Here is a 12,273-nt window from a genome sequence, read left to right on the forward strand (position 1 = left end):
TAAGACTAGAGATCAATTCAATAACTCTAAAACCGCATAGTATCAGACCAAGATGGGCAAGGAAAGTATCATCCCTAGGATTACCCTGCAAGAGAATAACAAGCCATATATCAGACCATTTTCCATGGCCAATCGAGAAACAAATACTCAGAAATCACCTTCCTTTTAATGGATGGCTTCACTTATTACGAGAAAAATTTTCATTCCAATTGTATGCAATGTAAATATTTTCTTAATTACTTCTCAATGCCATATTTCGCATTAACATGTCAAAATAAATGTCTGAAAATCCTAGAGGAAAGTCTTTCTTTTCCTCCTCTTTTACTTGCAAACAAATGAAGTCTTTCAAAATTTCACTTATTACCATTCTAATCCCCACCTCCCCAACCCAAGATTGACTTGACTATTGTGTAGGTTATGCTTGTTGTCAAGAAATGGAGAGAGAGAACAAGCCCACAATGATTTTTTTTTTCTTTTTGGGTGGGGGGAGGGGGAATGGGGTGATGATGATAGGAGGGGTCTTATAAAGGGGAATCACCATCGTATAATTGTAATTACATTCTGGATCCCCTGTAGAGCATAATAAGCATGCCATAGCTGTTGTTGCGGCCACTGCTGTTGTCAGAGGCTATGGCGGCGGCTGCTTAGGTAGCTGCCGCCGTTGATAGGTTAACCAATAGTAGTGGCCGCTACTTTTCAACCTAAGTGGACGTCGGCAAGCGTGAGGAGTGGGCTGCTGTTAAGATTCAATCTTCTCTAAGAGGCTATTTGGTTAGTATTTTTCTCTGCAACCTCAGCATTAAAGTATGATTCTTTGCATTACCTTATTCTTCTGATTTGCAGCTTCAAGAGAGGGAATTTCCTTCTTTTCCACTTCAATTTTATTGCAAGTAGCTCTATTATGGAGTCATAATTGCCCGTGATTAAATCGTTAGTGCTAAGAATTAAGATTTGGTTTTCAAACAATCATTTTTCCATCTTCAGATTTGGTTTTCAGATAATTGTTTCTCAATTAAGAATTAAGATTTGGTTTCAAACAATCATTTTCATGATTTGCACCTTCCTGCTGGAGTCATGGTGTGGATCTCAGCGGGAGTTGGAGCCTTCATGGTCAGTGCCGGTGCCAATGATTCCTTCTTCGGAGTAGAGTTGTGGCTGGTTCAAGAGTAGTCTTTGTAGGAGGAGCAGTGGCGGTTGGCGGCAAATGAGGAGGCAACTTTGTAGAAGAAATTTTAGGATTGAAGATGTAATAAGGGTAAAATGGTTTTTAGATTTAGGATGTTTTAGATCAAGATATCATAAGGGTAAAATAGTCATTTTCACTTCAAACTAACACTTCACACACGGTGTTACGTCTTATGGGCCGAAACATAATAAATGAAACGTGAGGGGGTGGACGTATGGTTTCACATGTTAAACAACTTTGGTTAAATGGTTTTATAAGGCCCTTTTTTTTTATTTCTTTTTTTTTTTTTTTTTTTTTTTTGAGAAAATTGACACTGCGGGGGACTATGGTTTTTGCTCCTAGACACGTGGGAGGCGAATGATCTCCCCACCGCCTATGAAATGTAGATTGATGCCTTAGTTGATACTTTTTCATACGCAGAAGCCAAATTCTCCCACAGAAAACGCTTCCCCAACATTTTTATTCCAATAACTACTTTCCATTATATGTCTTTCAATTTTTTTTATTGAAACTACTAATGTATGAACGGAATTGTTACATTATTTTTTTTTTAATAGTCCTTTTTCACACCATTACATATTACAAACTATTTATTGTTACTATTAATGGTTAATTATTTTCAGTACATGTCTTTTAATATTTTACTCAAATGGCTATGTGTTTTTATTTATTTTTTTATAAAGTTGTCATTCAAATTTGAAATTGTTATAAATTTATGGGGAAAGGCTGGGCCCGCTGCCAAGATGCCCAACATGTGTCTTCCTCTTTCCTCCATTTTGGAAAAGACTTCCTTGCCCACTGTGTCCAGCCCTATAATTATGTATGCCGCTAGCTTTTTCATGCCCTACCCTCTTCCTAATTTTTGTATTCAAACTTTGCTGAAATGTAAAATTTAAACAGCTAGATTAACTCAACTCTAGATTAACTCAACTTACCATTATATATATATTGATTGGTTTTTAAACAGTTTACCATTGATCTAAACAGTCGATTTGGTTTAAAATGTTTGACTAATTGGTCTCAATTTTGAAATCAAAATGAAACATTTATCAAACGGTTTTATGATTTCAGTTTGATTTTGACACCCTTGCCCAAGGCCCACGAAAATTATCTCATCGTGCATTGTGTAACTAATATGTTTGGGATATCTTATCTCCTAGTGTATTGTGTAACTGGGGCCCATATGTTTGGGATCCTATGGTTATCTTGTCTTTGTATCTGCCTATAGAAAGGGCTTTGAGGAATAAAAGAGGTATCCGATCCTTGTGTGAAAATCTCTCAACTTAAAATGGTATCAGAGCCAGTCCCCTTCTTCTTCTCCGGCTAGATTCCTTTTCTGGCTGTCACACTCTCCTGGTTTGAACCTGTTATAGCTAAAGATACAGTCTAGGCCACGCCCTTTTGCAAGTAATCTCTGCTTATGGTTCTTACTGGCAGAAAAAGACCCTTGAGCGTTGTGGGCTAATCACATGATAAACAAATGATGCAACAATTTTAATTATGGGAAAACTTTTCCTACGCTGCATGGTCAAGAAAGTATCCCTTCAACCAATTTTTTTAGTATCCATCAAATCAAAATCATCAAATCTAGAGAGTATAAACCATGAAAACTAACTAACATAGATACTGTAACATGAACTTATCGTACAACACAAGAAAAAAAAAAATCAAATCTAATACATCAAATATTTGAGCGGGATTAATTAAAATGAGATTGAAATGTCACCAAAAAGCTAGACTATTGTCGGAGAAAGAAGATATTGTTGTTGGGGAAGTAATCAAAACTATAGCAAAAGAGAGAGATTGTTGCCGAAAGGGAAGAGTATTACCAAAGAAGTTAAATCTTCTTTTTCTGTCAACTAAACCAACCCTAGGTAAAAGTTAGTCAAAGAAAAAATAAAAATTTTAGCCCGAGATAGAGATCGTTGACAAAGAGGGAGACCGTTGCCAAAGTGGAAGATCATTGCAAAAGAAGTTCTTCTTATTATTCTCTCAAGCAACCCAAGGTTTTGGTTTTCTACTATAGTGGATTAATATTATAATAAATCTCTCTCTCTCTCTCTCTCTCTCTCTCTCTCTCTCTCTCTCTCCCTACCTTGTTCCTCCCACTGTGATGAAAATCACATTGCAAACATGAGCCATAAATTCGTAAGATGAACATGTTTTTGTTTGTGAGGAATGCATTCCAAACATAAGTCTTGGAAAGTAAAACATGAAATTAGTAGAAATCCAATGAAACCAAAATTTTACATTATAAATTCAAAAAACTAAATGAGAGGATATAAATTTCTATTAAAAAATGTATCTCCGGAGAAATAGCAATTTATTTACCAAGTGAAATGGGAACTATTTTTTTTATTATGGCTGCGTCTGGTAGTTATCCAATAAAATGTTTTTGGAGTTTTTTTCATTTTACGGGAACAAGAAAATTGAATTTTTCGTTTGGTACCCATGGTTCGTTTTTTTCATTTTTTTTTGAACGAACCGGGAAAAAAAAAATTGAAAAAGGAAAATGTTGGCAGAAACGTTCCATTTGGAAAAAAAATCATGTCCCCCAAAATTTCCTCAAGGCCAAAACCTTCTTTGTCTCCTTAAAACTCTGACGAACCAAAACTTTCTTTGTCTCCTTGAAACTCTGAAGAATTAGACTGGTGAAGAATCGGTGAAGAATCAGTGAAGAACTCTCAGTCTCTCCCTCAATACAACTAATCACTGGTCTCCCTCATCCATGTCTCGGTGAAATCGGACTGAGAAACCATTTATGTGAAGAAAAAAAACCCGTTTGATTCCCTCTCTCTCCCTCATCCTTGGCTCTTTGAAAATGTCTTTTAAACAAGTTTACAAAACACCATTTTTAGGCAGAAAAATGGAGTTTTTAACAGAAAATTTGTAGTTTTGACACGAAACATTGTTTTTGGAACAAAAACATTACCAATTGCAGCCTATATATACAAAAAATAAGACGCTATAAGTAAGTTTTTGTTATAAAATCATTCTTTCAATCAAATATAATTTTTCTCTGGAGAGAATGTGCCAAACAGGGCTTAAATGGAGAGCATAGAATGTGACTATGATATAACACCCAATGCCTACAGAACATTAAGATACACCAATGCTGAATATATAAATATGTAATAATTAAGTGTAGCAATGCACCATCATTATCATGAATACGTCACTGTTACACTTAAGAAAAGTATCCATCATAAGCCAACCAAAAATTGTTGACACAATAGTGATGTTGATACTCCATTGTAAAACATTCACTCATGGTGGCAGTGTTGGGATCCTATAAGATGATCCTACTCATGGTGGCACCAACTATTTGTTATATCCAATGGAGGTTGCTCCAATATGCATAGTTTATTTACTGCAACAAGTGTTTTGTAAGCTTGTGTATAAATAGTTTATTTACTGCAACGAGTGTTTTGTAAACTATTTAGTCATTGCAGTAAATAATGAGTGTTTACAAAACAATGAGTGTTTTATAAACTATTTATTCATAACAATGAGCGTTTTGTAAACTATTTATTCATAGCAATGAGCCACCCTTTTAGAAAGATGTACGAAATAGTTTATTTCTTTTGATTGAATTTGGCCAATATAAGAGTTACTATTTAAGATATAATATGTTTAAAAAGGGTGGCCCAGCATATGAATAATTAATAAGTCCATTACCAATAGACTATTCACATGAATCTGTGTTAATAATCTTCCTCCCCCCACCACCCCCCCCAAGAAAAAAAAGAAAAAAAAAAGGAGAAAAGATATATAAGTCCTCTTATATGAAGCTGAAGATATTGTTTGTCCTTTTAAATGATATCAAGTGACTATGGGTATTATGTCCTTTTCCTCATAGTTAGGCTATATAAATTAGAACACTACTCCAAATTCCAAATGTAGTATCAATAAAGAAAAGAAATTGAAATGACTTCCAAAACACGTGGAATCCTAGGTTCAAATTCTAGAATTATCATTTGTAAAGTTATTTTTTTTTTCCACATTTTCATTTTTATGACTTATGAATTTTCTTAAATTTTTTTGTTACTAATTTTTTACTTTTTTTTTTTTCCATTGATAAGGAGTTCAGGAGTTGCAAACAAAAAGTGCACTTCCACCTTGTATGTGATTGATATGTATCGGTATCAGTATCAACAGACCAATACAAAAGGATACCAACATTGAGACAATATAATAAAACCATGCTCGTCACTGAGGAATTGATTTTGGCCAATGGATTAGATATGTCATGTGCAATTTCAGGAAAAAGAATCCGATGGGTGTAAAATCTCCAAACATGGAGTACCTACTGTCTTACATCATAAATCACCTTAGGCTCCGTTTGGTTTCGAGGGGAACTGTTGTGTGTGTGTGTGTATATATATATATATATATATATAAGTATTTACTTTATATTATAAAACAAAGTTTCAAAATTGTGACAAATCCCCTTGTTCAAGTTTTACTATTTTACTTTACTTTTAACTTTTCAGTTTTAAGCTCAAAAGTTTTGCAGGGAAGTTTTGAATGAAAAATTCAAAAACTCATAAGCAAAAGCCAAAGTCTTATCCTAAAGGGCAAGGTGTAATTTGTTATTGTTTGGAGACGAGTGGAAATGTGAGCATATATATAGACTTGTTGTAACACCCTAAGTTCACTCCTCTACTTTACTTGTGGGCAGATAACAGTAGCAGACAGAAAAGGCCAATACTGATTTGGTTGGCAACAGTAGAATGCCAGGAAGAGAAAAGTGACCCCACATGGACCTATGTATCATGCCAATAATGTTGGAAGAATCAACAAGAAATGTGGGCCAACAGGTAAATTATAACCTATAACAGGGGTTCGGAATGATAGAGGCTAGACTAGATTGTAAAAAAATTGGTTCTAACCCAATAGGTGGGAGAGCCCAGGGAGTAACAGATCAGCCGGTTGGCTTGGCAGGGAATGGATTTGAGGTTTTGTGGGGCCACACACACACAAACCTCCTTGACACGCGTCGGCCCTCTTTCCCCTACTCTTCTAGTATCTCAAGTATTGTATACTCTAATATCATACCTAGCTAAGTGTATGCACACATAACTAAATGGGTAAAATATATATCTATATATCTATATATATATCTATATATGTATGCTCTATTTTATATTTATTTGTTTTATTTTTTTCACCAAGGGCCCTTAAGCCCATTTCGGTGGAGGGTGGAGGAGTGCCATGCAAAGGAGGGGGAAGAACCTATATAATCCCATAACCATATATATATATATATGTGTGTGTGTGTGTGTGTGTCACTACAATATATGTATATAGGCATCACAAAAGTGTTAATTTTTATAACCACCTAAGCTTTGATCTTAAGGAGGCTAAGAGAGGAAACGTGGAGGGCTAGTGTATATGGTGGAGGAGGAATATATATATATATATATATATATATAACAGTAAGAGAGAGAGAGAGACCACCGAATGATTAATTTCACCTTAAAATCATCTTTTACAGCAAGGAGAAGAAGAGAGAAAGAAGAAGGAGAAGAAGGAAAGGGAAGGAAAGAGAAGGAAAGAAGGAAAGAGAGAGAGATAAGGGAAGAGTTTAACTACCTGAGCCAAGCTTTAGATCAAATCTGCCCACAGGTAAGTACTTTATCCTACATAAGCCAACTATTTGTTGATTTTTATGAAATGAAAACGGGTTAGGAGAAACTGAAATTCCAGATTACAATAAAAAGGGGTTTCATCAATTTACAAGGAAATAGATAAGAATTTAACCACTATGAGCTTAGGATTTCCAAATTCTAAGTAGAAACTCTAATTTCCACAGGTTTTGGAAACCAAATTGAGGGAATCGACCCAGGTATCTGTCAATTCGGTTAGAATCCTATAAAGAAAAGTGGGAAACTGTTGTATGGGCAGATTATCATTAAACTCGAATCTAAAGCATGATACTGTCATTCCTAATTTCTCTATACCATCATGTTACAAGATTATAAGGAAATTCTGAATCAATTAAAGAATGGAATTTAAAGTTGTAATGTTGATTTCTGAAATTATTTTAATCTTCTTTGAAAGTCTGCTGAAATTTGGAGTTCATATTGTCTTTCCTAATTTCTCTCTATCATCATGTTACAAGATTATAAGGAAATTCTGAATCAATTGAAGAATGGAATTTAAAGTCATAATGATGATTTCTGAAATTATTTTAATCTTCTCTGAAATTCTGCTGAAATTTGGAGCTCACCCAATTTAAACAGAATTAAGTAAGCCTTCATAGGTTACTGGTAAAATTAAAGAAAAAAATTTGGGAAAATAAACCTTCCCTACGGACTTCGGACATTAGAAAATAGAGAAGTTCTAAGTTAAAACACAGTAGGAACAAAAGAGGACATGGCAGAATTGAATTCTGCAGGTTTTGGGACAATAGGCAGGAGACCATAGGTCGACCGGTTGGCTCCAGGGTCTCCAGCCGGTTAGGCTTACAGAGGCTGAAATTGGTTCCAGATCTGAACTGAAACCAACTTATTAAGGACCTACAAAATATGTAAAAGGAGATAGAAATGACCCTATTAGAAGTACATTGATTCAAATTAGTTTTATTTTTAATATTCTATATATGCTCTGGTTTTAGGAAATTTGATTAACAGTGAGGGAGCTTGTTCAATACAAGAATGGAAGTAACTTAGTTCAGAATACCAAAGTGAGTGGGTGCCCTGATCTTTTATGAAATTTTATTTTATTTTATGTCTGCAATCTATGTTCATGCATTTCGTGTGTGAATGTGCACTATATCTATTATTCTAGAAATCTCTATTCTGGTGGACATGTGATTGAGAAAGGTAAGTCAGGTAAGATGGGACACGTGCAGGTGCCCATGATTTTGTGTGTAAATGTGGTGAATGGTTGTGCATCATATGGTCTGTTGGGCTAGGTATCACTACTCTAAGTGCTACACCACTTATTCGTAGGGGGTTAGGTACGGACTAATCCCGACATACGTGGCTGCCTGATCAGCAGTGCACTATTATGGTGAGATGTGTTGTACTATAGATGGTTGTGGACAGGATACGACGTACTGTATGCCTGATGTGTATATTTTTTGGGGTTACTAATTAGGGGTTAGCTGGGGGACTGAGGCTCTAATTGGGACCAGTTGGCTCCTGCCTGCAACGAGATTGAATTCTTGAGGCCCAACCTATAGAGTAGGGAATGCCACCTATGTTGCGTAGCACTATACCCATATATGATTAGACTTAGTAATGGACTAGGGAATAATGTAGTTAAAATAAAATGAATATCATGAGCATCATTATCTATGTGGAGTATGAGCATGCATTGCATCATATGTCTTGTGCGTGTGTTTGCTTGCCCCACCCCCTCACTGAGAATGACGTGCTCACCCCCATTTATTTAATCCTATAGATGATGAAGGTGGTGTTTTGCCGACTCCCAGCACTGATTATAGGGTAATGACCATGGATCACATGGCCCATATTCAGGAAGATGAAATCGATCATGCACTTGCCTGTGACTGTGATGACTGCGCCTATGGAGGCCAGTACTATTGAAGAGTAGAGGAGTAGGCCTGTTACTGACCATTCTTTTTGTGTACATATGAGCTTCAACGAAGATCACGCTTTTTAGTGATCCAAGCTTTTTGGGGAATGTTATGCCTTTTGTGTACGTACTTTTTGTAGAGCCCTGCTCTTTAAACCCGGTTTATTGACCGGTTGGTTCGGTTTGGTCTTGCAGGATCCGAACCGAAAAGGGTTGATGCTGGTGCCCTATGGTACATGACAGCAATGGTGACATCAAATGCGGGATGGACGGACAAGATTGAGCCAGTACTCGAAGTGATTCGCACGCCTAAGCCGTGCCCTTGCACGTATCACCAACCAGGTATGAATAAGAAAGGTATGTCATCATGTTGAATGATGAGAACTTAGTCCACAACACATAACGAGAATAAGATACGTGTAAGATTACACTTTCCCCAAAAATATAGTAAGGTTGGCTTTGTTCTGGCCAACTGGTGGGTGTCACTGGTAGGTGTGAGACCACCAATGTGACCCACCTTTTGGGGTAACGTGGGTCCCAACAAGCCCAACTTGGGTGAACATGTGTGTTTCGAACTCCTCGTCGAAATGAGGTCTTGTATGCCTGATGATGTCGGCTACTTCACCTGGAATCACGGTTTAATGTGTTTTGGTCCATAAAGGGGCAAAACCAAACAGGCCCTAGTAGATATTTATAACACTAAGGTATAAATAACATTTATGTTTCTCTCTCTCCCATATATGATTTTAACCAAGGTTTGGTGAGAGAAGTAAAGAAGAGGGAGAAAAGAGGAAGAAGAAGAGAAGGGAGAGGGAAGAAGGTCTTCGCTTGGTTTCCGAAGCCTCAACCTACCTTTTTGCCACCAGAATAATCATTAGTGCCTTGGGATCTACGTTTTGAGGTAAGTAACACCCTAAACAGATGGAATGTGATGAAACCCTCTTATGTATGGTCAAATCAAAGTAATAATGGAACCATTGTGTGATTTTCTTGAAAGATTGAGGAAGAGAAACAAATATTTGGAAGTTATTGAGGTGACATTTTGAGTTTGGAAAGACGATTCTAGGTTTTGGGGTTTCTTGAGCCAAGGTATGATTTCACTCCCCAAGCCTTGATGATAACTTAGATCCATGAAATGATCGAGTAGATGTAGCCTAAAATGTGTGGGAAATGAAGTGCGAACAACCCCATTAGGTTCCCAAGAGGTGGAATGGAGAAAGGAAGGAGAACAGCAAAACCCACAGAATACCAATAGGTAGTCAGACCCGCCAGTGTTACCCCCCAGTCTTGCTTGGGCTTCTGGCCCAACTGGTGGGTAGGACCGGTGGGTGCCACACCCATCGATGTGACCCACCGGTCTTCTTTGGGCCAACCGATGAGTAAGACCGGTTGGTACTGACCTGTCGGTGTGACCCACCAGTCTCGCCAGTGCTTCTAGCCCTACCGACGAGTAAGACTAGTGGGTGCCCGACCCACCATTATGGCCCATCGATTCTCTTTGGACCTACCGATGGGTAGGATCGACGGGTGCCAGACTTGCTAGTATGATCCACCAGTCTGTGTCTGTGTGATGTCAGCTGGGCAGTTTGCACAGGTGGATTCTCCTACCCACTTGTATGACCCACCTATTGCTCGATTGAGCTCAAATGGAACTCAAACTTGATGGTAGCCTTCTACGCATTGTTAAACACATCATGATCATATCTTACGCCATCTATAACTTTGAATTGGATGTATTCTAAATTCTCATCTGTGTTAGGTTTTGAGATAATCGTTTCACTCCGAATCTTACCCGTACTGCGATTGCAGATTCTTCTACGAGAATATATAAGTGGGGAGAGGACTTTGATCTTATTTTTAGAGTGTTTTTGGCATCTTATGCATTCATACACTATATTGACATTCCGATTACCATTCTCATGCATATGCTTGATGTATGAATGATGCATTTAGAGCAGAACATGTTGTATCTTAAATTTCTAAATGCTTGTTACTTCTTTGGAATCTTGAGAATGGATTTATCATATGATGGACTATGGTGATGATTTTTCGAACATGTGTGGGATTTCTAGAATAGATGCCGTAGTCAGCTTGGAAACGAGTGCATTGGTACTATAATACCCTACTTCTTAAATCCGGTCTGATTTCGCGGTTGACCCAGTTTAACCGTGCAGGAACCGAACCAGAGGGAGTTAGAGTGGGCTCCTTATGGGCTATGATGGCAAGGGTGACCTTAAACACCGGCTGGCCCGACAAGTCCGAGCCAGTGCCAGAAGAGATGGGAGTGCCCAAGCCATGTACATGCACCTACCATAAGGCTATGTACGGATAAAGCAGGTATTGTAGCCGTATATTAAGGTATATACGTATACTACATCGTATGCCAAGGGTGGGGTTCGCGCTGAGGCCCAAACTCTGTCAAAATCCTAAGTTTTGGCCCTCAGGTGGGCGGACAGGTGGGTGCACCCACCCACCTGAGTGACCCATCCATGTGCAGGAATTATATATATAGCTTTATGATTTTCTTTTCTTTCATTTATGACACCCGTACTTTGGTGAGAAGAGTAAAGAGGAGAGAGAAAAGAAAGGGAAGAAGAAAGGAAGAGAAGGAAGAGGAAGAAAAGAGGGATTTCAGCGGCGTCGAAGCTCGATCTTTCCATTCCGGTGCCGGGAGAGTGATCTTCAACTCTAGATCTATAGTTAGAGGTAAGCAAAGTTGGGTTCTTTGAACATTCACCATACCCAAGCTTAAACCCTTGATTCGAGTAGGGTTTCTTGAGATCTTGTAAATCCCCTTTGAAATATGAATCTACGGTTTAATAGATGATTTATGTGTTGATCTTGAAGAATTTGAAGAGGTATTGACAAGGTGGAAGAGGCATTGTGGGTTTGAAGTGATTTGGAGGGTTTGAAGTTGTTTTTAAGCAAAGAAGGTAAGATGGTTTCCCATCACTTGAATCTAACCTAGATCTAGGTTAGAGCCATCCTATAAGACTTGGAAGTGTGAAGAATGGGTTGAGAAAAATCCCCATTTGAATCCCCAAAGAATGGAGGAAGTTGGGAAGAAACGACTGTTTTCCCGCCAAGATCGGTGGGTGCAACCGGTGGGCCCCTACCCGCTTGTGGGCACCCACCTGAGAGGGCAGGGGGGCTTCGGGCACAACCGGCGGGCCCAACCGGTGGGCCAACCGGCGGGCCCCTACCCGCCGGTACAAATCGGTGGGTAGGACCGGTGGGTCAGACAGGTGTGGCCCCGAAGGTGATCCTTATGTCCGATTGAACCCAAATCGGACGTGTGACCTTCTTTTGACGTTCTAAACATGATTTTATCATCGAATCTCATTAATTTTGATCCTAAAATGGTGAAGTACTAACCCCGCTCAATTATGTTAGGTTCACCAAATCCTACCCGATTCGCACCGGATCTCATCCATACCGAACGGGAATCCTTGTACGCTACAGGTAAGTGGGGAGAGGACGCTTAGCCTTGTTTCAAGGCATTTTTTGGCATTCATTTAATTATATCTAGTCTAGTCATGCCA

The sequence above is a fragment of the Macadamia integrifolia genome, chromosome 1 (genome assembly GCF_013358625.1).
Source record: "Macadamia integrifolia cultivar HAES 741 chromosome 1, SCU_Mint_v3, whole genome shotgun sequence".
In the NCBI taxonomy this organism is placed as follows: Eukaryota; Viridiplantae; Streptophyta; class Magnoliopsida; order Proteales; family Proteaceae; genus Macadamia; species Macadamia integrifolia.